The sequence below is a fragment of the Dendropsophus ebraccatus genome, chromosome 1, assembly GCF_027789765.1.
Source record: "Dendropsophus ebraccatus isolate aDenEbr1 chromosome 1, aDenEbr1.pat, whole genome shotgun sequence".
NCBI classification, from domain to species: Eukaryota; Metazoa; Chordata; class Amphibia; order Anura; family Hylidae; genus Dendropsophus; species Dendropsophus ebraccatus.
This window is the reverse complement of record NC_091454.1, coordinates 152,564,180-152,588,483: the sequence shown is the minus strand read 5'-3', so window position 1 is coordinate 152,588,483 and position 24,304 is coordinate 152,564,180. Positions and strand designations below refer to the sequence as shown.

The 24,304-nt window shown below is 42.9% G+C and overlaps 1 protein-coding gene across 10 annotated transcripts in view; it reads left to right on the top strand.

The window, feature by feature from the left end:
• The window catches only part of TJP1 (tight junction protein 1), a 172,243-nt gene that overhangs the window by 77,195 nt on the left and 70,744 nt on the right, over positions 1-24,304 (top strand). Inside the window, exon 1 of one of the 10 annotated variants that reach the window (XM_069981959.1) lies at positions 7,017-7,364. The exons of the other annotated variants lie outside the window; for them this stretch is intronic. The gene's annotated coding sequence lies outside the window, so the exon portion shown is untranslated. Of the gene's footprint in view, positions 1-7,016; positions 7,365-24,304 lie in introns of those variants that run through there. 10 annotated transcript variants of the gene reach the window in all.

Below are 24,304 nucleotides of genomic sequence, written 5' to 3'. Positions count from 1 at the left end.
CAGTCACTTATCAGCAATCCTGTGTATACGTTATTAGGAACTTGAATACCTCTTCTCTTCAAATTTTGTTCAATCCAAAGAATAGCAATTCCTACTGTAAGGCTGTGTTCACACAGTGTCATTTTAGGCAAAATAATCATGATGACTTTCAATAGACTAAAAAGATGTTGTGTGAATATAGCCTCAAAAAAGAAAAAATGGGGGAAATTTATCAAGGGCTTTGCGCCTATTTTTAGGTGAATAATTGCATTTTTCGCCCGAATAGGCGAATATTTTTTAGATGCGACTTTTCTTTAATCTGCCTGTTTTGAGTATTTACCTCAAAGTTTGCATAATCCGGGATTAGCGCCCAATTTATCATTTGCCACTTTTTAAAAAAATGCAGAAACAGGTGCAGGCCTACATCTGGTCAGTGCCAGGTAAATATGCTTGGGCAATTTTTGCAACTTTTTGTGTGACTTTTTACTTAGATACATTTACTATGGCAGTGCTACACCAATCCCCATTAGAAGAGGCACACAAATTAGACTCCTTACTAAATGTTGCTCTATGTTTTTTTGTATGTATTGGAAAAACACAGCAAAAAGAGTGTAGTTTTTACTAAAAATGGCAAGTATAAAACCATGTATAGGGTGGGTTCATAACAATCGCAGCGGATTTCACGCCGTGAGTTTGCAGTGAAATCAATTGTGATTCAATTGTGTACTGTCAGTTTGAATAGGACTACATACTCACAGTGGAATTTTCATCTTGCTGCGAGTGTGTAAACGCCACCCCCCCTTCACCTGCGGCAACCTGGTGAATACATTACCAGTCCACGCTTCTGGGGCTCCTGTCATCCTGACGTCACGTTCAGCCAATCAGTGGCTGCGGTGGGGCAGTGCACTGATTGGCTGAGTGGGATGTCAGGATGTTGGGATCCACAGAAGCAGGCTGGATTGTGGACTGGTTATGTATTCACCAGGTTGCTGGAGGTTAAGGGGGGCGATGTTTACACACTCGCAGCAGGATGAAAATTCCACTGTGAGTATATAATGCCATTCAAACTGACAGTACGAGAATCGCTGCGATTCCTTAATGAGTGAATCCATCCTTAGGGTATATTTAAATACAACAGATTTGCTACAGAAAAAAAAGTCGACACAAAATCAGCTTCATCTCATTGAGGTTGCTTCTGTGGCAAGCAAAGGGACGTCTGCAAGTCTCCGAAAAATGAGACAGCTAAGGCCTTATTCACACGTTCAGTAAAGTTTCCATGATTACGGATCCGCAATCAGTAATCACTTATTGCAATCTGTGCTGCAAAAAAAAATAGGACATGGCCTAGTGCCGATTGAATTGCACAGATTGGCCAAAAGAAGTCTATGGGATGCTAGTTTTTTTGCAGACTTCAACCTTTTTTTTTTCTTTAACAATTCAACATTTTTTGCGTATATGTATGCAGATACAGATTCACTGTGGATGCAATTATGGACCATTCTCCACGGATCACGCAGAAAAAATAGCTGAGGTATTTGCGGACCATAAGAATCACTGAACGTGTGGATTTTATACTTTTTTTTTTTCTACTACTCTGAATTATCTTTGACATTTTATACTAGTAACATCAGTCCCACTATTCATGTTGGCAACACAAACTGCTTCAAGGTTACTGGTGATGTTTCTTGAAAGATCATGCAACTTTTCCATTTATATATTCTTTTATATCACAGAAAAATAAAATCTGTATTTAGAATAAAAGTCACATTACAGTCACATGTAAATCACAGTGATGCACTTAATGGAGCGTGAAAGTTGCTTTTTAAAGACATCTGATGACCGATAATGTGTCCATATACATAATAAAGTTATGTAGTCTACTCATCATTTCTACATTTTTAGACCACAAAAAAGAAGGGGGGGGGGAGTTTTTGTTGTGCCCAGCAGTGCTAAGTACTGGAAGACTTAATGGCATCAGCTTTGGTGGTGGAGGAGGGTGGAGTGGAGGGGTTTACATTTTATTCCCTGGTGGTCTAGGGCAGTGCTTCTCAAACTTTTTCTACTGGAGCCTCACCCAAACGTCCAAGGCAATGCCTGGGCCTCACCAGACTGACCAAGAGGGTGCCTGGGCCTCACCATCTGTGGTAAAAGTCCATTTTAAAGCTGAAAATATTGTTAGGACTACTTTTCATCAATCTCCCAAGCTCTAGATTCTAATAAAGCAAGTAATAATGTTGCTAAAATGGAGATAGTTGCAAACAGCTAAAGGACTGTGCAGATCATAGTAACTTTTGTGCAAACTGCCTCCCCAGCTGGGCCTCACCAACAACTAGGGGGTGCCTCACAGTTTGAGAAGCACTGGTCTAGGGCAATGCCTTCTTTCTTGGTTGCTTGGAATAGCAGAGATGATTACTAGCTTATTGCATGAAAAAGAGTCACTTCTACATGTCAATTTTATGTTATGTAACACAGAGGGAAAGTTTTTCACAGTATTTTGGACAATGTGGGAGGTTAGCTAAACTAATTGCATCAGAATTCCGGCATAAATTATGCCACAAAGTGGCATGTGTGCTATGCTTCCAATGTATAACTTCTTCTTTTAACACTTTTTTTGGCCTACCAGTCTTGAAAAGTCTCCTCTGTGGGTCACTGCTCCTTCCTCTTTCTTGGAACGTGTCATTTCCATAGTAACTGCCCCAATTACTGGTTGGGACACCACTGTGGCCAAGTGGGAGTTCCTGTGGGGTCAGCACATCACAGGAATCCGGAAGAAATAGTGAGCTGTGGAGGACCGGGAATGTATGTATGGCTTATACACGGACCATCCTTAGCCATGCGCCTTTTGGTGTGTGAAAATGAAAAGTATTGCGTGTGATATTAGTAATTTCTAGAGCCAACATATTCAGCAGCTATACAGTTCTGAGCGTACATGTACTTGTGCCCCTGGCCCAACTGGCAGCCTGCCCTTGGCACCCCTCCCCACACATGGCTCCATGGTGGGAGGGATGTGCCTGGCTTCGCCACTGCTTCTCGCCCCAATCTGTCCCACATGTAGCGGAGGGAGGGAGGAAGGAACGGAGAGTGCTTGGAAGGGGGGCTCAGGGAACTCTGTGGGCTGCAGTTCAGTTGTAGTCCATCTCCCGGCCATGCACAGGATTCTCCGGCAGGAGCAGAGCACACAGAGTGGGTATATCTACACTGACAGCCCCGGGCAGGACACAGAGTGTCCTCAAGAGCCTGCTGAGGCTGGTCCTAGTGTCTAGGAGGACAGCTTGCTTCTACAGTCTGGAAACTTCCCGTGGACTTTGTAAAGGACATGCTGAGGGTTAATCCCTGTGTGGGGTAGCTGTCACCAGTCCCTGGTTATACTGGTATTTAATGACAGGTGACAGGCATGTTCTCCTTTTAGCGATGTGCAGAAGCACCGACAGGCTAATACCGCTGGGATCACTGCTCCCATTACATGTGCAGCTCCATGGAGGCTGATGTTTCCTGTTGTCACCCATGTTTGTAGTGTGACTACCTTCACATCTGTGTATTGCTCTATGTGCAGTCCTCTGTGTACTCTAGCTCATATCCAAGACCCTCCATTAACTTTATACTTCAGCTTCTAAATATTATCATCCCTTACTGGAATGTATGTATAAGATACCTATTCAAGGTAAAAGAATGGGGCTCTGCACCCACCAGATAACATCATCCCCCCCTTAATCCACCATAATTGGGGGCCAACATATGAGCTCTCCTGCTGCATCTGAAATGGAAGAGGGGAGGTTCATATTGGTCCCAGATACCTTTATATACAGTATACATTCAGCAGCAGATGTAATGGTTGTTTCTATGTAACACATCTTCAATGCCATTTAGTTACATATTGTGATCTTTTTATCATAAATTGTATTTTTGGATCTGGTTGGGATTCTTGTAGTGGTTCTGCTCTGTATCATCAGAACCTGATCAGTGGAACTGGGTATTATCTACCTTTTCCTAGGGCTATGTTTATACACCATTGTATAATGTGACAGTGTGAATATAGCCTTAGGGTGGTATTACACGGAACGATTATCGTTTAAAAAAATAGTTAATCATTCGGATTTGAATGATAATCGTTTAGTGTAACAGCAGACAACAATTAAACGACCAACGAGAAATCGTTGGTCGTTTAATAGAATTTGGATCTATTTTTATCATTGATCGTTTGTATTGACTGAGACGTCGGTCGGTTGTTCGCAGCAGCGGCGACGACAGGATGAACGCAATAACGATCATGAGTAACGATCATTGTTCCGTGTAATTGGGTGAACGATTTGAGGTCGCTTGAGTTCACTTATTGTTAATCGTTGATCGTAGAAAAATCACTTTTTGTAATAGTACCCTTAGGGCCCGATTCCACGGGACGATTATCGTTCGCATAATTGTTAACTATAAACGATTTCAAACGACCGATATTGCGAACAGCCTGAAATTGTTCACCCATTTACATGAAACGATAATCATTACTTCTGATTGTTCTTGCAGTCGTCTTGTCATCGCTATTGCGTTCGTTGCTACTGCGAACAACATCTTATTTAAAGCGAACGATTTGCGAACGAACAACAATAAAAATAGTTCCAGGTCTTATTAAACGATCAACGATTTCTCGTTGGTCGTTAAATCGTTAACTGCTATTCAACCGAACGATTATCGTTTAGACCTGAACGATGTAACGATAATTTATACGATAATCGTCCCGTGCAATAGGGCCCTTAGTCTGTGTATCTGCCCAGGTCCAGTATGGGGCAGGCTTTCTTAGATGTTTGTAAACAATACTGTTATTTATTGTTTACTGGTTTCACTTAGTGATAATGGAACTGGTAGTTGTGTGTGCTGGGAGGTGCCTGTAGCTGACAAGGCAGGGTCCACCATGGTGTATGGAGTGTCTGGGCTGTAATCATCATACTGGAATGTGGATGACACTGTGCAGATGCAGCAGAGCTACAGCCTGAATAACAGCCCTGCCAGCTGGCCTCACATGCCACAGCTAACCTACCAGTCAGTCTGGAAATCATTGGTTACATATCTCATCACGTGTCACTGAGGCATGTGGCAAAAAAGACAGTTACTGATGACCTGGATGTCTGGCATCACACTGTGTTAATGGCAACCAGTTGTTTCCCATCAGCTGCATGGAAGCTGGCAGCGTTCACACCGCACCTATACAGCACAGTAGCCATACCACCAGTAACAATAATACTAAGGTGTTTTTTTCTGCTTCACGTGTGGGTGTACACTGGGCAGCATTTATAGACTGCAGTATCAGATGTATGTGCATGCTTGATAGAGAACATATGTGGTTGGTTGCTATGGAAAACACAAAGATGCTAAGAGAAATGGAAATGTGTAAAACTCTATTATAGAAGTACATTGGAGTACATTGGATTCCGAGCATAATTCGTACCCGGACTGTGCTTGTAATCCAAATCCACTCTTAAACCAAAGCAAATTTTCCCATAAGAAATCACTGATATGCAGACAATTGGTTCCACACCCCCAAAACAATGATTTATTATTCTGAATAACATGTAAAACAGATGAAACAAACATTCAGAAACAGCAGAATATGTGATATTATAAGTTACTGTACAGTAATGGAGAGGATGGGAAACACTAGAGGTAACAGATTGCATGGGGCATGAAGGAATGAGCAGGACAGATGTGGACACAAACATGCAGCACTCTCTGTCCGGGGAGAGAGGGGTTACAGCTATGGAGAGATTACCCCCCACCAGGACCGATTCTGGGGTCTCTGCCGCCTGAGGCAAACCTCAGCCGCAGCCGGCCTGCGCTCTCCGCTGTCTCCACATCCCGTCAGGTCCCGCGACGTCACCCTGAAGCTGTCACGGACCTCCAGGCTGTGGTGAGTGAGTGGGGCGACCCGATCACCCCAGCGCGTCCCCCACCCACCCCGGGCACTCACAACAGCCTTGAGGTCTGTGACAGCTGCAGGGTGACGTCGCGGGACCTGACGGGATGTGGAGAGCGCGGGCGACGGGACAGGTGAGCGTCCGCTGTCATTTTTGTTAAGTGATACTTAACAAAAATGACAGCAGGGGGGACATAATGCCGCCCCCTGCCGGACTGCAAAATCTGCCGCCTGAGGCGGAGGGCTCATTCCGCCTCATGGCAGAAGCGGGCCTGCCCCCCACAGTCCTGTCCCCTGATGTAAGCCCCAGCCTGAAGTGGATCTGCCATGATTTGGAAGGTGAGGGAGACTTCCTGGGTCAGAGTACAGGGCTGTAGACCCCGCTATGCAGACCATGCCCCTCCCCCACTAGCGCTCCCACCCAGTACAGGGAGCTCTTACACCAAAGCAATGCTCTTAAACCAAGTCACAATTTCGAAAAACTGTGAGCTCTTAAACCAAAACACTCTTAAACCAAGTTACTCTTAAACCAAGGTACTACTGTACTCTGTTTAGCACAGGGAACCGTCTACATAAGGTTGTCTTATTGTAGTACAGGGGTGTCAAACTCAGGCCCTCCAACTGTAGCAAAACTACAATTCCCATCATGCCTGGGTAGCCAAAGCTTCAGCTGTAGTTGTAGTAGATGGGCTCACAGGGGGAGATTTATCAAACATGGTGCAAAGTGACCCTGGCTCAGTTGCCCCTAGAAACCAATCAGATTCCACCTTTCATTCCTCACAGACTCTGGAAAATGAAAGGTAGAATCTGATTGGTTGCTAGGGGCAACTGAGCCAGTTTCACTTTACACCATGTTTGATAAATCCCCCCCACAGTGTTTGCCCAGAAGATGCACTTGAAATATATAAATAGAGTAAATCCAGCAGTAACATAATGTAAAAATAATAAAACACTGACACTACAGGGCGTTGCTGCTGTTGCATTGCAGTCACAGTAGATTTGCACCTGCCTGCTTATTTCACTTTTCAGCAGGTACTGACTAACTTTGTCGTTTGCGTTGGTTGTTATGGCAACACCTTCCCAGTCCCATTGCACCGAGTGTCGTAAAGTCCAGTGTGCCCGGTGGTGAGGCATGATGGGAGGAGGGTGGCGGTGCCCCTCCCCCTCGCGGTGTGCTGCCGGGTTTGAAGCTCCTGACTGACAGATGTGCGGTGTGCGGCCTGGAGGAGGAGGAGGACGCGGAGCGGGTTATGGAGAGGCGCTGTGAGAGCAGCAGGGGATAGGAGAAGCTGTGCACAACCCAGCAGGGTCACCGGGAAGCTGAGCAGAGACGCAGAGAGGAGCGGCCAGGAGAGCGGCATGGGCTGCTGCTGTGTGTGAGGAGCTCCCAGTACACAGCCCGGGACACGCTGAGGCTGCAATGCTGAGCACCCAGCTATAGGCAGCGGCTGCAGGACGAGCTCAGACACCGGGCAGGAGACAGGTAGGAAGTGGGACCCCTGCTGATCCCTGGTGATACTTGCTGATCCTCCATGACCCTTTACTTGTATCTGAGGGACATTATGGTTACACTACATGGAGAATCAGTCTATTTCTGATATAGGAAGAGCATGGGAGTGATAGGACTCCTTATAGTCTACATAACCCTCTGCTGACTGACAGTATATGAGAGACTACTGAAGTGTGGTCTGTATAATGGGTTAACCCTCTGCTGACTGACAGTATATGGGGGATACTGCTACTGAAGTGTGGTCTGTATAATGGGTTAACCCTCTGCTGACTGACAGTATATGGGGGATACTGCTACTGAAGTGTGGTCTGTATAATGGGTTAACCCTCTGCTGACTGACAGTATATGGGGGATACTGCTACTGAAGTGTGGTCTGCATAAAGGGTTAACCCTCTGCTGACTGACAGTATATGGGGGATACTGCTACTGAAGTGGGGTCTGTATAAAGGGTTAACCCTCTGCTGACTGACAGTATATGAGACTACTGAAGTGTGGTCTGTATAAGGGGTTAACACTGCTGACTGAAAGTATATGAGAGACTACTGAAGTGTGGTCTGCATAAAGGGTTAACCCTCTGCTGACTGACAGTATATGGGGGATACTGCTACTGAAGTGTGGTCTGCATAAAGGGTTAACCCTCTGTTGACTGACAGTATATGGGGGATACTGCTACTGAAGTGTGGTCTGCATAAAGGGTTAACCCTCTGTTGACTGACAGTATATGGGGGATACTGCTACTGAAGTGGGGTCTGTATAAAGGGTTAACCCTCTGCTGACTGACAGTATATGGGGGATACTGCTACTGAAGTGTGGTCTGCATAATTAGTTAACTCTCTGCTGACTGACAGTATATGAGACTACTGAAGTGTGGTCTGTATAAGGGGTTAACACTGCTGACTGAAAGTATATGAGAGACTACTGAAGTGTGGTCTGCATAAAGGGTTAACCCTCTGCTGACTGACAGTATATGAGAGACTACTGAAGTGTGGTCTGCATAAAGGGTTAACCCTCTGCTGACTGACAGTATATGAGAGATACTGCTACTGAAGTGTGGTCTGCATAGAGTGTTAACCCTCTGCTGACTTTCTAATGGGGGGGGGGGTGAGAAACACTACTGCTTAGGGGCAACCTGCATAAAGTGTTAATCTTCTGCTGATTCCAGGACTAACCAGCATGAGAGAGAGGATTCCTATAATACAATCTGCATGAAGTGTTAACCCTCTGCTGACTCTCTGACTAATGGGTGTGTGAGAGAGACTTATGCAAATTGCACATTAGCAATAAGCATTAACCCTCTGCTAGCTTTCTGACCAACAAGCATGTAAGAGACATTAGGCTTAAAATACAATCTGCACAAAGTATTAACTCCCTGCTGACTGTCCAACAGTATACCAGAGAGATATATGCTAAAGTACAAATCTGCATAAAGCATTAACCCTCTGCTGACTCACTGACAGTATATAAGAAATACTACTGCCACATTGCAATCTGCATAAAGAATTATTAACCCTCTGCTGACTCCTGGACAGTGTATGACAGATATAACTGCTAATGTGCGATCTATACAGAATTAGTCCTTTCCTGACTCCTGGAAGAACAGCATATAAGGTGTAAGATGTCTCCTAAATGGAGATCAGCCAGCTCGGATAAAGATAACTGTAAAGTGTCACCAAAGATGGATACATTCGTAGATTTCCCTGTCATAGGGAAAAAAGCTAATAGTATTGGCAAAGTAGCCTAGAGAGACATTAAGTGACCAGAGTTCAATAAGTGAAAATAGCACAAATGTAACTCCAAGGCTAGGAGTAATATACAAAGTGATAAATAAGTGTCCAGTATCTATGGAGTTACTTCCAGCTCGGGAAGGAGGAATTGCTGGGGACATATTTTTGATAAGGGAGGATTTCAAAAAGGTGAGGGGTAAAGATGTACAGAGGCAGAGGAACTTATCGGGTGGTACAAGACCTTTTAAAAGCAGAAATAAACAAATAGTTCTAACCACTAAATCTAAGAGAAGCAAAGGAGGGCAGATCTGAGATTGGGGGGTTTCCTGGAAGGAGTGGAAAGTAACCACCCAGTCAATTTCACTCAAAAGTGGCTGGCGTCACTAGTGGGGAAAAAATACTCTTGGCTTTTTATTGTGTGGAAAGAGCACATTGAATCCCTCTACAGGTTCAACTTCCTGGAGGAAGACCTAAAGCAATTGTTGTAAAGCTTCTCTGTACCAGAGCTAGAAATCTCATCCTGAGGGCATGTAAGGAAAACAGAGCTTGGATGTATATGAACTTTAAAATATGTGTGATGTACCCGGACTGTGCTGCCCAGACGCAAGCAAAGAGAGGACATTTCCCCAGTGTGAAGAAAAGATTGCCCCACAATGGATTGAAATATTATTTGTTGTTTGAGCGTTATTCACAAAGAAAGCGTTTTTTCTTAAAGCATACTTATCACAGTTCAGTCTGGTCACAGTTGTCACCGGAAGTTCGGGTAACCATGGAAACATCCCAAGCATCTGAAGATTAAGAGGAGGGGGAATAATGAATTTCCTAAATGTGGCAGACTTTCTACATATGACTTGGTTATGCCAAGGTATCGGAGGGACATTTTTGTGTATATATCGGATTTGATTGATTTTAAGATTGGTCTGTCTCCATGGATAGCAGCGCTGGGTGAAGATCTCTGATCAGGAAAAGAAGTAAAGTAATTAGATTTCTCTTTTTTATGTCCGATTTTTTTTTTTTTTTTTTTTTTTTTTTTTTTTGATTGCCAGAAGATGTTGATGTCCCATGAACCCGACCTTGTCCACTGTGCACCAAGTCACTTCTTGCAGACGCAAATTCACCAATCAGATGTTATGTTTGGAAGGAAATGACATCTAGTATGCATGTTATTACATATAGCCATGTATGTAACTTGGACACACAGAAACTCCATGTATATTGTGTATATTCGACTTCATGCATTACTGTCTAAAACAAAGTTGCTTTTTGATGAAAGTAACAGAATGGATTTCAGCTTTCATTTTCATAACTGGATTGAAAACTAGAGTTCTGTTGAGGTTGTTATTGGCCGCAGGGCTATTTTTATTAAGATCCATTGTGTTCTTATGTATGTGTGTACCTAAGGCCACGTTTACATTTGGTGGCTCCTCAGGGTTTGCATTATTTTTATAGGTAAAACGACAAAAATTTTTACACACCTTAAGTCAATGGACGTTTTTGTTGGGTTCAGTTCTGTCGTAGATCCTGCACATCTCCATTGCTTCTGCTATAAACTGACGTCCGAGACTGGTTTGTAATTTAGTAAAAAATCAAACTCTGCCACATTTTCACCCCTTTTCTCTTCCATTATTGACAAATGTCAGTGTCACCGAAAGACGATTAATGTCAAAAAGCTCTAACAATCTGAAAGTGTTTTCTTTTTTGTCGGCGGTTGCTATGGCGATGTTCTATTACCCAGTGCAGAGATCAAGCTTAAAATAGAATCATTGTGTTATATTTGTTAATTGCTGTCAAAATTCCCAATATGTGAGAAGGCTCATCTCCTGATAAAAGTTCAGGAGAGTTGTACGGCTGTGAATTTTATTGATTTCGGATCTGTGAGATTTTGTGTTAAATATTCTAGGGCTTTATTTAATTGTGAGTAAAAAATGATATATTCCAGATAACAAGCGGCTTAGAGCTAAGGTGAGAGCAGGTGAAATGCTGCTGCGCTATGTCTACAATCATCACCTCAAGTCTCCTTGGTATTGGGAAGTTGTCATAGAAAAAGATGTGTCTGCTCCTCAGTGTAGTGTTATATTATACCTGTCAATTATGTGCGGAGATGCTTTCCATCTGTCTGTCAGCATGTAACTGATGCTTCATTGAGTTGTGCTTTATGAATGGAGGATTGCCTTTCTTTCATGCTTGTGCTGGCCTAGGCACTATGGGGGGTACTGTATAGAAACTAGTGTAAAGGAGCATGCAGTCAAAGTTTATGAATTTAGTGGTTTCTTTTGACTTAACAAGCCTCAATACTTTCTTTATGGGGCCCTGCGGTACCTTCAAAGTCCCTGTAGTTTAATATGCATACTTACGTTAACAAAAGTGTGAACACAGCTCTGTTTCAGGAATCATTGGGGCATATTTATTTAAAAAATGACATTTTGCTTTGTTTTCATGAGCGCAATTCTTAAATGTCATGCAATGAATGAATTTCTAATCCAGATATATGTGAATTTAACACAAGGTCTACCCCTATTAAAAAGCCTTTAATGCATGACTGGTCTGACAGGTCGTCTAGGAATGAAAAACAGCAAGCAGCAAATTAATCCTTGTCTCCTAATGGCCATAAGAACATGCAAAAATAAGGTGCTGTAAAAATGCATGTCCCCTTTTTACACAAAGTCCTAGTGATATGGAGCAGGTGCCCAGAGAAACCAAGGACTCCTGTGCCCGGCCAGCCACACAGCTGGGTTCTTGAATGACTGCTCTAGATAAAATGATGCATGATGCAGAGACAGTATGACAAAGTGTCTATAGGCTTGGAATATGGAGCTGTTGGCACTCCACCGTTTGGGTCTGTGTATACAGGATTGCTCTTTGCAATAATCCTGCGGCAGTATTCACAGTTTTGCTTCCTTATTTATGCAAACAGTGCAGTTTGTGTGAATGTGTACTAATGCGCATTATCAGGACTTGGTGAAGACTACATTTTAGCAAGTATCTGAGTTCTATAGCAATACATAGGATCTGTTATGACATACAAAATATACTAAAAAATGCAGGTAGAACCCAGCCCTTCTACTGCATTGCAGAGTTTACAACTTTTAGGCTGCAGGTAATTTTGATACATATAATGTGCTGATACTGACATTAATTGGGTTTCCCATACCTATCAAGTCCTTGTCAAACATTTTATTTTTTACTGCTTTCTTATGGAACTGTGGTGTAGGCTATATACAGTTTTTCCTTTTTTTTTGTGGAAATTTTTTGGTTTCTAGGAGCACAACTTCTACATGTTCTTAGATTGTCATTCACACGACTGTAGATATCCATCCGCACACGGAAGCTGTTCTGCGGACTGGATCTTTGGAGCTCCCAGCATCATGATTAGTTATGATGTCGGGAGCTCCTAAACAGAAGTTTAAAAGTTCTCTCTAGTGTTTTGATGGAATTCTACGGACGTGTGAATGACCCCTCAGCAAAGTTATACCATTGTCATAAAGTCTGAAAATGGAATGTGGGCGTTTACATTGTGCTAAGGTATATAAAACAGGAGTTCCTTGGCTTACTAGGGGAAATAAATCTGAAGGTCCATTTTACATCTTTACAGACAGTACATGTCCAATCTTAGATTCACTTTATAAAGGTTGTTAACATTACACACATAAGACGTCTTGTCAGTAAGGCCTTATAGGTTATTTGAATAACAGCCCATCAGCATAGACCATTACGGCAAATGAATAGCTCTAAATGGGGTTGTATTCTGCTTGACCTTTAGGTGCTCATTATTGTGTCGGATCCCGGGCTTACCAGAGGATGCTGCCGGTGCCAGGCAGATTCCAGGCATTTTTGTCCTGTGAAAAAGGACAGCAAATCTCTGGTCATTGTAATCTACAGACTGCATGTTTTCCTTTGCACTAGTACTTTTAAACATGTAAAAAGCATGGAATATAGCTTTTTCTTCATCTTTTATTGTTTACTGTAAAAATCAAGGGTTCAATATAAAAATGCACCTACTGGAGTTATCTATGCGCTCAAAGTCAGCTGTGTTAAATTTGCGGCCCTCCAGCGGTTGCAAAGCTACAATTCCCATATTGCCTGTCCAGTCATGAGTTTGCGAGTTTGACACAGCTTCTCCAAGTCCTTCTTTGACATGTTTGTTTCACTTATTGGTCATCTTGTGTACAAATGTTGGCTCCTACTCACGGTCCATGAGTTTGTTGGCTGATCTTACCCTTTGTGTATAAATATAAATGATCACCTGTCAGCGGCACATCACATGGTAATGTGCAGTCAGCTAGTGTATGTCTATGGGGAGGGGGGTATTTTGAACCAATCACAATTCATCTAATGATTGCATAGTACAAAAGTGCGGGTAACTTGCACCGATTGCCTTTTCTGTATGAAAGGTTGGCAAGCACTTCATTCTACTACAATGGGGTAGTTCTCAGCTTGTGTTTATCGTTGCCCTATAGAGCTGCTCTTCTGTAGTAAGTTATCAGTTTCCACAGTCTGGATGGGTTTTGGATGGAAGTGTGCTGTTTTTAGCATGGTGTCACTGCAGGCATGTAGATATAATCTGCTGCAGGAATGTGGGAGGTGACCTTCATTGCTAGAACAAGTGTAAAGATGAGGGACTAAGGCAGCTTGTCACTTCTGACATACACTTGCATTGCATTTCCAAAAATGCTTGAAGAAATATTGTATTATTTATATATAACCCTGTCCTGTCTGGCTATGACTATAACATAAAGGGTTAGCTTTTCTTAGCACTGTTGTTGAGAATGGTATTAGGGTTTCTTTATGTAAATAAAGTTTACCACTGCATTGTGAGAATTTACGCATCTTTCTAATATACATTGTTTAAAGTCCCCCATTTTCAAGGTCTCTGTTTGTTCTCAGTAGGTGGAAACATTCTTGTTTATATCCAGATACTGGAAGCCACTATAAGCCCGGTCCAGCTGTCTGTTGTTGTGTCCAGTCTAGACAGTCCTCTGTGATGTAAGGATATCACCGTTTAAAAAAAAAAAAAGTTAATTGTTACAATGTATCCTTGTAGAGTTTGGATGTTTTACTGCCTGCTCCGGATACCTGGTTGCAGTCGCTGCTACTTCTGAGACCAACTCGGCAGTGACAGTCCACTCAGCCAATCACTGGCAGCAGCACTGTCCCGTCAGTCAATGATTTGCTAAGAGGGCTGCCACTCCCGAGATGCCGGATAATCCCTTTAATGCCGAGAAGAGGCTCCAGAATTGTTGTTTTATGGGGAGTGCAAGTCAGCGGAACAGGCTTGTCCTCTTTGTTTTTGTTTGCATTCATCTGTTTGTTTTTTTTGTTTTTTTTTGATTTCTGCATAGTGTAAATGTATGTCCTTCAACCAAGACTAGAATGTGAACGTTTATACATGTCTTGCCTCTTGAGCGAGGGTTCAGTCTGAAGCAGATAATGTTTGTGTAAGTTTATAGGTGGTGGCTTTGGCACCTAACAAACAATGTGACTAGAGAACGTTCGGCATTTGATTAGCGGGGGCTGCTGAACTTGGATAAAGCTCTAAGGTTGTCTGGAAAACATGGATACAGCCAATGACTATATCCATGATTTTCACATAGCCTTAGGGCTTTATCCAAGTTCAGCAGCCACCGCTAATCAAATGCCAAGTTCGGGTTCGGATCGACTCGAGCGTGCTCCAGGTTCGCTCATCTCTAATTGTGACCCTTAACCTGTTGAGAATTTAACTTTTAAAGGGGTAGTGCGGCGCTAAAAAATTATTCACAGAATAACACACATTACAAAGTTATACAACTTTGTAATGTATGTTATGTCTGTGAATCGCCCCCTTCCCGTGTCCCACCACCCCCGCCCGTGTACCCGGAAGTGTTGGTGCATCATACATTACCTGATCCGTGTCGAGGGCCGTCCGCCATTTTGTGCCAAACGTCATCTTCAGACTGCCGAATCCCTGCCGTCGTCCCCCCTCCACCGCGTCACAACTGTGCTCAGCCCGACACGGATCAGGTAATGTGTAATGCACATGGGACACGGGGCGAATCATGGTGGGACACGGGGAACGGGGCGAATCACAGACATAACATACATTACAAAGTTGTATAACTTTGTAATGTGTGTTATTCTGTGAATAATTTTTTAGCGCCACACTACCCCTTTAAGTAGAGACAGGGGGAAAGTGTTTAACAATCCTTTTCTTTTTTTAATTCATGTTAGAAATCTTTGCCTAATGTTTTAACCCTTTACTACCTGGATGAAACAATGCATTTACTGTCATTGATCACTGTAAGGCTGTGCTTCAATATAGCCCCAACTATTGCTATAGATTTGGGTCTACCAAAGCAGGGCATTAAATGGAGGATCAAATTAAATGGCAGTGCCGTCATTGGCGTTGCAGGTTGACTCACTGCAACAAGATTGCAAGAAAGCCGAAAATTTAAAACTGACTGCAGGGTTAAGGGGTTAATGAAAGACTCAAGGGGTAAAACACCAGATTTTCTTTTTTTTTTTTTTTAGCCCCAAATAACGTCATGCATATTTTGTGTCTGATGTTATTTATAACTTGTTCACTGCTCACCTAAATTATTTTTTTTTAAATAACTAATATATTCATAGCATACCTGGTAACATGATAGTGGCATATAGATGTAGAAGAGCTTGAGTAAAGAATCTACATAGTCAAAGAAATGGATTAAAAAAACTGGGTTTAACATGCAATCTGCTCTATTTTTAGATTTAATAATAGTAATATGAGCAAACAGGAGCACAGGCAGCTAAAGAATGGATTACTGACAGGAAATAATTTATTTGGGATCTGTTAAATTTGTTACATAAGATACTTACAGCACAGCGCTGCAGTCATCAGGAAAGACCTATTTACATTCTGCTGTCTAGCACAGAGGAAGCACAGGGCTAAAGCCTAGGTCCAGCAACACTTAGATTTAAATGGGTTTCCTAGTTGTATACTGTATATTCTTCCTGAAGGCAATTGTACTACATGTAAAGCAAGATTTCTCCCTGAGCCACAGTCCTCTGCTATGTGACTATACATTGAGAACAAGGATTAGCTGCAGATTTATCAGGCACTTGAGACACTTTTAGGCCCTAGTCCCAAATAGAATAAAATCTTTTCAGCTGAAAGGGCGTGATGATATTGGGATTTTACAGCAGATTCCAATGTTTGCATTGCATTAGGTGAAATCTACAGACAATTTGGTAAATGAAGATCTGACAGCATCCTCTGATCTGACAGCATCCTCTGACATTCATGCAGATTTTATGGTACTTCACTGAAATGGGGGATTTCACAACCATGTTCAACTGTAAGGTGTTTGAGGTATGGAATCTGCAATAACCTTTAGTAATAAGGGATTAGATGGAAGTAGGTTTATAGTTGAACAATTAATAGTGTGAGTGATTGTTTTGCCAGAGCGGGCATATGAGCCCATATTGGCTGTTAGCAGCTGTTTAGGTTGGCAATACATGATCAATGACATAGGGTGAAGGACAAACAATCTTTCACTGGCTATTTGTGCAGCCCCCCAGAGCCTCCAGGTACCAGTGACCAGTGTCCTAAGCTGACCTTGTCCTGGATGGGGACTCCTGTCATTTGGCAAAAAAAACCTGGAAATAGTCCAATTTTAATAATTTAAAGGGAACTTGTCACCACAAAATGCTTTTTAATCTAGTGACATCATGTTACAGAGAAGGAGTTTCTGGGCAGATTTATATATGGTTTTGTTTAATCTGTCACCCAGGATTTAACTACTAACCTGCATATAGCATAAATGGTAATTGGACAAATGGCTCCTGTATGTAGCATCTCTGTTGGTGCTATAGGGAATGAAATCTGAGGCCGCAAAGCCTTTTCCTGCTGTATCTGGCTCTCCCTGACAATGTAGGTGCACACGAGGTAGATCAGCTAAGCCACGACTCGACCTCACAAGCTCACTGCGCATGCCCTGCCACTGACTGGGAGAGTCCTAGCTGTCCATCAAGGAAATATAGGGCAGGGAAAGTCAGCAGGAGAGGCTGCTAATAAAAGATGATTTTACCACTACAGCACTGATGGACATACTAAGGGTCCATTTACACAGAAAGATTATCTGACAGACTATCTGCCAAAGATTTGAAGCCAAAGCCAGGAATGGACTATAAACCGAGAACAGGTCATAAAGGAAAGCCTGAGATTTCTCCTCTTCAAAACCATTCCTGGCTTCGGCTTCAAATCTTTGGCAGATAATCTTTCAGATAATCTTTCTGTGTAAATTAACCCTTAATACAGTGGCCAAAGCCAGGAACAGACTATATGTAGGGATCAGGTCATAAAAAAAAGACTGGGATCTTTCCTCTTTTTAAATCCATTCCTGGCTTTGGTTTCCAAAATCTGTCAGATAAATCTTTCTGTGTAAACGCACCCTAACAAGCTATAATTAATCTTGCTTATATTATTCTGCTTGCCACCCCCGCTCTAGCGCATGATGCAATGTGATAGACCACTCAATCAACATGACGGGTTCCCTTTAATGTGCATCTCTAGACCCATTTATCATGACCCTTGCTGTATTTAATACATGTCCAAGGACATTGTGGACATAATAGGGATGCTGCTTTAAGGAAAGAACATTTTAGGACTTGTCATCTTAGGGTATAAACGCACACACCGCATACGCAGCTTATTTACTGCAGCGATACGCAGCAAATACGCAACGAATACGCAGCAGATTAGATCTAAATAACTGAACACAGCATCAAATCTGCAGATCTGCTGCGTATACGGTGTGTGTTTGTACCCTTAGTGAGGCTTTGGAGCAATACACTTACTGTATTTAGTTGATGTGGTGGAGGCATTTCTGAAACGTCATGATGCACTTTAGACGTGGTTAATGTAATATTGTGTAAGGTTCTCCAGGGACCTTGTCCTGAAGCCGTACAATGGGAAGGTTCTCTTTCACATGGCATGTGAATACATCTTTCCTTGTCATTCTGTTTTGCTCAGTGGTGTGTAGATGAAATATTAGGCATGCTGCCAAACAGAGTTTCAGGTGGGAAAACAAGCAGCTGAGTATTACACAGACTCTGCAAATGGAATCAATGGCAGGAGTGGAGAGCATTGGCTAGCATCTCTCAGAGAAACGCAGAAGAAACACATATGTTGACATTAAAGATAGATCTGGATAGATAAATTATATATTATTTACTAGTTCAGGTCTATACCCATAAGAGTCTAGAAGGGAAGCACTTGTAGCATCATATTTCACATTATTCACACGTGGTCAGCCTTCAGTGATGCAGCTGGAGTCTGGTGTCACCCATGCAGACACAGGGACACATACTGTACCTGAAGTGTGATGTTATTCCATGCTGTATGTAGTTTCATCCCCTTATGTCATAGGCTGTCTGCTCTACACAGTCTCTATAGGGAAGCAATGACACCGAGGCGGCTTCTCTGCAGACTTCTCTACCTTCTCATACTATATTGTTATGAAACATCATAGAATTTGTAGCAAAGACTTCCAACAGGGAATACAAATGCCAAGGTGTCCTCTCATCTGACCCAGACAAGAACCTGGACTGCAGGGGAGGCAGCATCACAAATGGCATGGGAAAAAAAAGTTACACAACATTGAAGCTGTCTTTGTGACTGGTTATCCTGATCTTTTAGAGCAGATTCTGTTAAAATGTGGGTATATGGCTGGAAAACACCATGCAGACCGCAGCCAACTAACTACTGAGTCCTGAGCAACCAAAACCTCCAATGAAACTTGATTTTAAGTGTCACTGTTCTTAGAACTTTCAAAATCTAAGCCAAAAGTATATACACATAGATTTTTTTTTTTTTCTTTTTTATTATCACAGAGAACAGGGAACTTCCTGTTTTCTGACTTTTTTGAGGGGAAAAAAAAGTCAGAAAACCGGAAGTCCTGTTTTTCCCAGGCCATCTGAGCGCTCACAGAGAGAAGGCAGTCATGTGACTGATGGACACAATGAGCCGTGACTCTGTACTGGCCGGAATTCCTGTGTTTAGTCTGTTTTATTTTTTAACCAGCACAAGTCAAAAAATCTGCCTTCAGGAGACTGGACCTGGATTTCTGGTAAGTTCAGCTTTGTTTTACAGCAGGATAACAACAAAAAAAATAATGAATGTAAATTGCAAACTTGCTTTATATCTCATCTACTGTTGATTTAGATTTTGAAAGGTATAACGACAGTGACACTTTAATGATGTGTGTGTCCAGCCAAAAAGAAGTACAATCTGAAAGTTTTACTTACTGTCACTATTTAAAGGGGTATTTTGGCAAAAGAAGGGCACATAGAAGTCTGCACAAAAAGGCTATGGTGTTTTGTGAACAAAAAGGCTATGGTGTTTTGTGCACACACTACTGAGTGTGGTATCACCTCTTTTAGTACAATACTATATGTACTACAATATAATACAATATGTGAATAGAGGTTGTGAGTGCTTACTGTCAGTGTATTTCAGGACTGCTCTGTGGGGATGTCATCCATCCTCTAATATTCCATATCTAGTCTTCAGCCTCTGGATAGCATTGAATGTATATGTTTTAGAGTAGACACTATGCCTCGGTCACTTACTCTCCTTTGCTAGCGGCCGTGTCAGCTTTAATTGAGTTTGCTTTGATGATGTCTGTGTTCAGCTTGAACTGCAAAAGTAACAAGTTAGTCATTAAGGGTTATTCTAAAATGCGTATTGCAAGTGTGACCTGTCCAACTAAATGTAAGCTACTGTGTACTTGCACTAAGGGTCCATTTACAGAGAAAGATTATGTGACAGATTATCTGCCAAAGATTTGAAGCCAAATCCAGGAACAGACTATAAACAGAGATAAGGTCATAAAGGAAAGTCTGAGATTTTTCCTCTTTTCAAATACATTCCTGGCTTTGGCTTCAAATCTTTGGTAGATAATCTGGCACATAATCTTTCTGTGTAAATGGACCCTAAGGGTCCTATTACACGGAACGATAATCGGCCGAATTGGCCCGATTCGGCCGATTATCGCTCCGTGTAATAAATGCAACGATCAGCCGATGACAACGATCATCGGCTGATCGTTGATACAGTTTAGACCCTATTTTTGTCGGGCGCCGACCGCGCACCGCTGTGTGTAATAGCGGTGCGTGGCCGGCGAATAACGATATACATTACCCATCCACGTTCCAGGGCTGCTCCTGCCGTCCGCTTCTCCCGGGGTCCCGCGTGCGCTCTAGCTTCACAGCGGCCTGTCAGCTGATAGGCCGCTCAGCCAATCACAGGCCGCGGCGGTCCCGGCCTGTGATTGGCTGAGCGGCCTACCAGCTGACAGGCCGCTGTGAAGCTAGAGAGCGTGCGGGACCCCGGGAGAAGCGGACAGCAGGAGCAGCCCTGGAACGTGGATGGGTAATGTATGCCAGTTTAGCAAGGGCTGCAAGGACATCGGTAACGATGTCCTTGCAGCTCTTGTCAAACGATTATCGGGCCGCGTAATAGGCCCAGTAAACGAGCAACGATCTAGCAGATCGCTGCTCGTTTACAGGTATTATCGGGCCCTGCTCGGCCCGTGTAATACCACCCTAAGTTATCCGTATATTATATTCTGCACGCTGTTTTTGACTGTACTTCTGAAAGTCCCATATCCTGTATGGCCAGTAGTGTTGCAGAGGCAGTCTGACTGCTTGGTCCTTTCTGTACACAGTATTCATACCGCACCTGAGCTGTGCTTTTATGTGCAGACGCCGGCCTCTTGCACTATTGCACCCTAGTTGGTGTAATTCTTATTAAGTTTATTGTAAACCTAAACTGATCTGTCCAGAATTCCTGGTTGCTCATCTGGCTTTTCACATGCTTTGAAGTGAACCCATGATGCCACTAGCATAAATAATTTCCTGGAAGATGGATGAATCACATGAAGAAGAATCTGGGAGATTACATTCCCCAGGACTTTCTAACATTCCAGTGTTTATCACTGACCTAGGTGGTCACCCTGCTCCTTATCCTTTTATAAGGATGAAATCACCTCTCCGAGCTCAATCCGCCTATTGTTTACTGGCTGTAATTGGTAAAGATCAGGAACAGTTTGTAGAAAGTGCAGCTTGCTGGTTGTGGTTCCTTCCCATTGACTTATAGGGTGCACATTCATCAGGCTTGTGTTTCAGGGGCAGTACTTTCAATGTATTCTGAATAAGACAGGAATCTCTGGCATGCACCTTTTTCCTAATATGAAAATCCTCTGTTAATCTCTCAAAGCAATTTGAACGCCAGGGCTACAATTGATATGCCTACTCCAGTGGTTTATGGAGGCTGTAAAAACTGTTGGACCTTGCTTCATAGTATAATTTATATAGCTGACAGATGATTTTTTTATTTTTTTTTTATTTTTTATTTCTTGCCTGTTAACTTTCCTAATGCATTCCACCATATACATTTATGTTCAAATTGCTTATTGATTAGGCTGAAAAGGTTGTATTGCCTTCTGATCTTCAGTGTATGTGAAGTAAATGAGGTGAGCGGCCACTAGTGCAGTAAAAATACTCCCACACATGCCCTGCACCCTGTAAAAGTAATGCAGGCCATTCAGTGCTGTGCTGTGCTGTAAACTGCTGTGGGGATGATGCCTAGAGCGGAATTCGAGTCTAATACCAGCTGAGCTTATGTATTGGATGATTCTTATTGTATGTTTGCAATGAGTACATGGCTGGTATCTAATAGTTATTTAGAAAGAAATGAAGAATGAATGGTAAAATCTCTGTGCTGTCCGAGTCTAATAAATTTTGTGTGAACAGTAGGTCCATGGTACAGCATAGTGTGACCTTGGAGTGTTCCTCAGCAGAGATTTATACACCAGCAGTATTCCTACCATTTCTGCTGCACGTTCGCCATTGATACAATCTCCGTTCTGATAACTATACTTGCAGTTTGACAACACTTGGTAGATGCGAATAAAACTCCAGCTTGTGTCCTGACCTTGATGTGTTGGCCTACTTTCATTAATGTGGATTACCAAAGATCGTAGGAGAGATTTTTAGCCATCGATGTCTATTAGGAATTAATCCTGCTGTCCATCTGATTTTCAGACCATTATGAGCTTGTTAACTGTGTGTATCTTTGGTTAGGTGGCCTTCACAGGACACCGTGTAGTTGTATTGTGTTAAGTACTGTTCTGTAGATCCCTCACCTGAAGCACTTAGGCAATGCTCATGCACACCAAAATAAAGCTGTATAAAAGGTATTAAACGGCACTGTATTTTGAATCTAATAATGTGCGTATGTGTGTACAGATGGCTGTTTCTCTTCTCCATAGACTTTCAAGTGAATGTACCATGTCCATTAGTAAAAAAAATATTTTCATATGACCTGGTCAATTTTTTTTTTTTTTAAGCCGCTGCCCTATTCCCACGATCTGCTCTGGTTTCTCTATATGCACATGAGGTTACTCGGCGCATTGGAGCAGGGTCCAGTGCACCAATATCACGTTGGCTGGGTGATACACGACCTTCTGAATCAAGTCTGGCTCTGGTCTGGCTCTGGCCTGGCTCTGCCTCAGTGCGTCCCCTGGGGGAGGAGATATCGGTGCACTGGGGGAGTTGGGCCACGTCCAGTACACAGAGCAAACTTATTTCTCGTTTATAGAGAAACTGGCACAGATTACAAGAAATGGTCAACGGTTTGAAAAATAGACAGTGTCACCAGGTGCGGTGCCAACCAGGTTTTTTTTTCCAATTGAAGTGCTACATTTGCTTTATTGTATCACATTATTAGATTTAAAATACCACCTTGTCTTATACCTACACTTCTAGATTAATAGAGGGACTTACTGCTGATCTGGAAGCAAGTCGTCACAACAGGAACACGTTAAGGCTATGTTCACGCAATAAAGTCTTTCAGCAGGAAACAGCGGAAGCACACACCGCTTGTAGCAAAGTAAAAATTTCTTTATTCCGCCATCAGGCAACACATGAAGTTAGCGGATGAGCACTAGGCAACAGCTGTTTTGCACAGCCCTGTGACAAAGCATGCTGTGACGTACGAAACAGCTGTTGCCTAGTGCTCATCCGCTAACTTCATGTTGTCTGATGGCGGAATAAAGAAATTTATACTTTGCTACAACTGGTAAGTGCCTCCACTGTTTCCTGCTGAAAGACTTTGTTGCCAATACTATCCTTTTGTGTGAGGAGCACCTCCGGTAGCTATGATACCAGGCATTATACCTGCAGAAGGTCCAGTTCAGGCGTATGGGAGTGCCGAGGTTGCTTCTTTTTTTTAAACTCTTAATTTAGAGCAAGAGCAGGGAAAAACAGCAACACACCGGTGCATCAGTACATATGAAAGAACTTGCACCCATACAATACAAGTAAAATAAATAACAATCAGGGCGAGGTGCACAGATCACAAATTAGAACTATAACTAGCAAACACAACACACCAGGCGTCGCCGGATCCCCCCCACCTACCTTGGTATTTGTAAATAAGTAGAAAGAACATACAGGACCAGGGATCTCCAAAACGGTGGGTTGGGAACCCTGGGGTTCAGCGAAGAAGATAGAGCCTAGTGGGAATGTAAGGGAGGAAAGCGGGAGGGGAGGTAAAGGGAAGAGCAGGAGAAGGAAAGGAAGGGGAAGAGGGGCAGAGAGAAGGGGAGACAGGGAGAGGAGGGGGTAAAGGGGGAACGGGGGGGGGGGGGGGAGACTGCCTCACCTCAATCAGGAGCGAGTACGTCAAGGAGAGTTGAGTGGTGCAGCATATCCTTGTCCAAACACATCACTTCAAACCGTGTCCTAGAGGAGCTAAAAGAGGACGGCATCGGGAGTGAGAGGAGGAAATGGCGAAGTTGCTGCACACGCCATGGTCCCAGTGTAATAGGTTCCATAATTTCGCCCAGGGCCTCGGGGGATCCATTCGTCCCGGATCGAAGTCTTGGACTCGGGTCTTACCATGTTTAAACCATGCACGGAAGACTGGATCCTCTATCCAGAGGTTGCTTCTAATGTGAACTACTGTATGTTCACACAATGTTTTTCAATGGACGTTATTTCAGACTCATAACAGCGACCGTTGTTTTGAGTCTAATATAATGGCTATTGCTTGCTATACATTGGCAGCTGTCATTGCAATAACAATTCCTTATTAAGGTTTAGGTAAAAGATGGCCCCTTTTAACACCCTTTTGGTGTGGCTTTTAAGAAGTTAACGTGAATTTATGTTAAA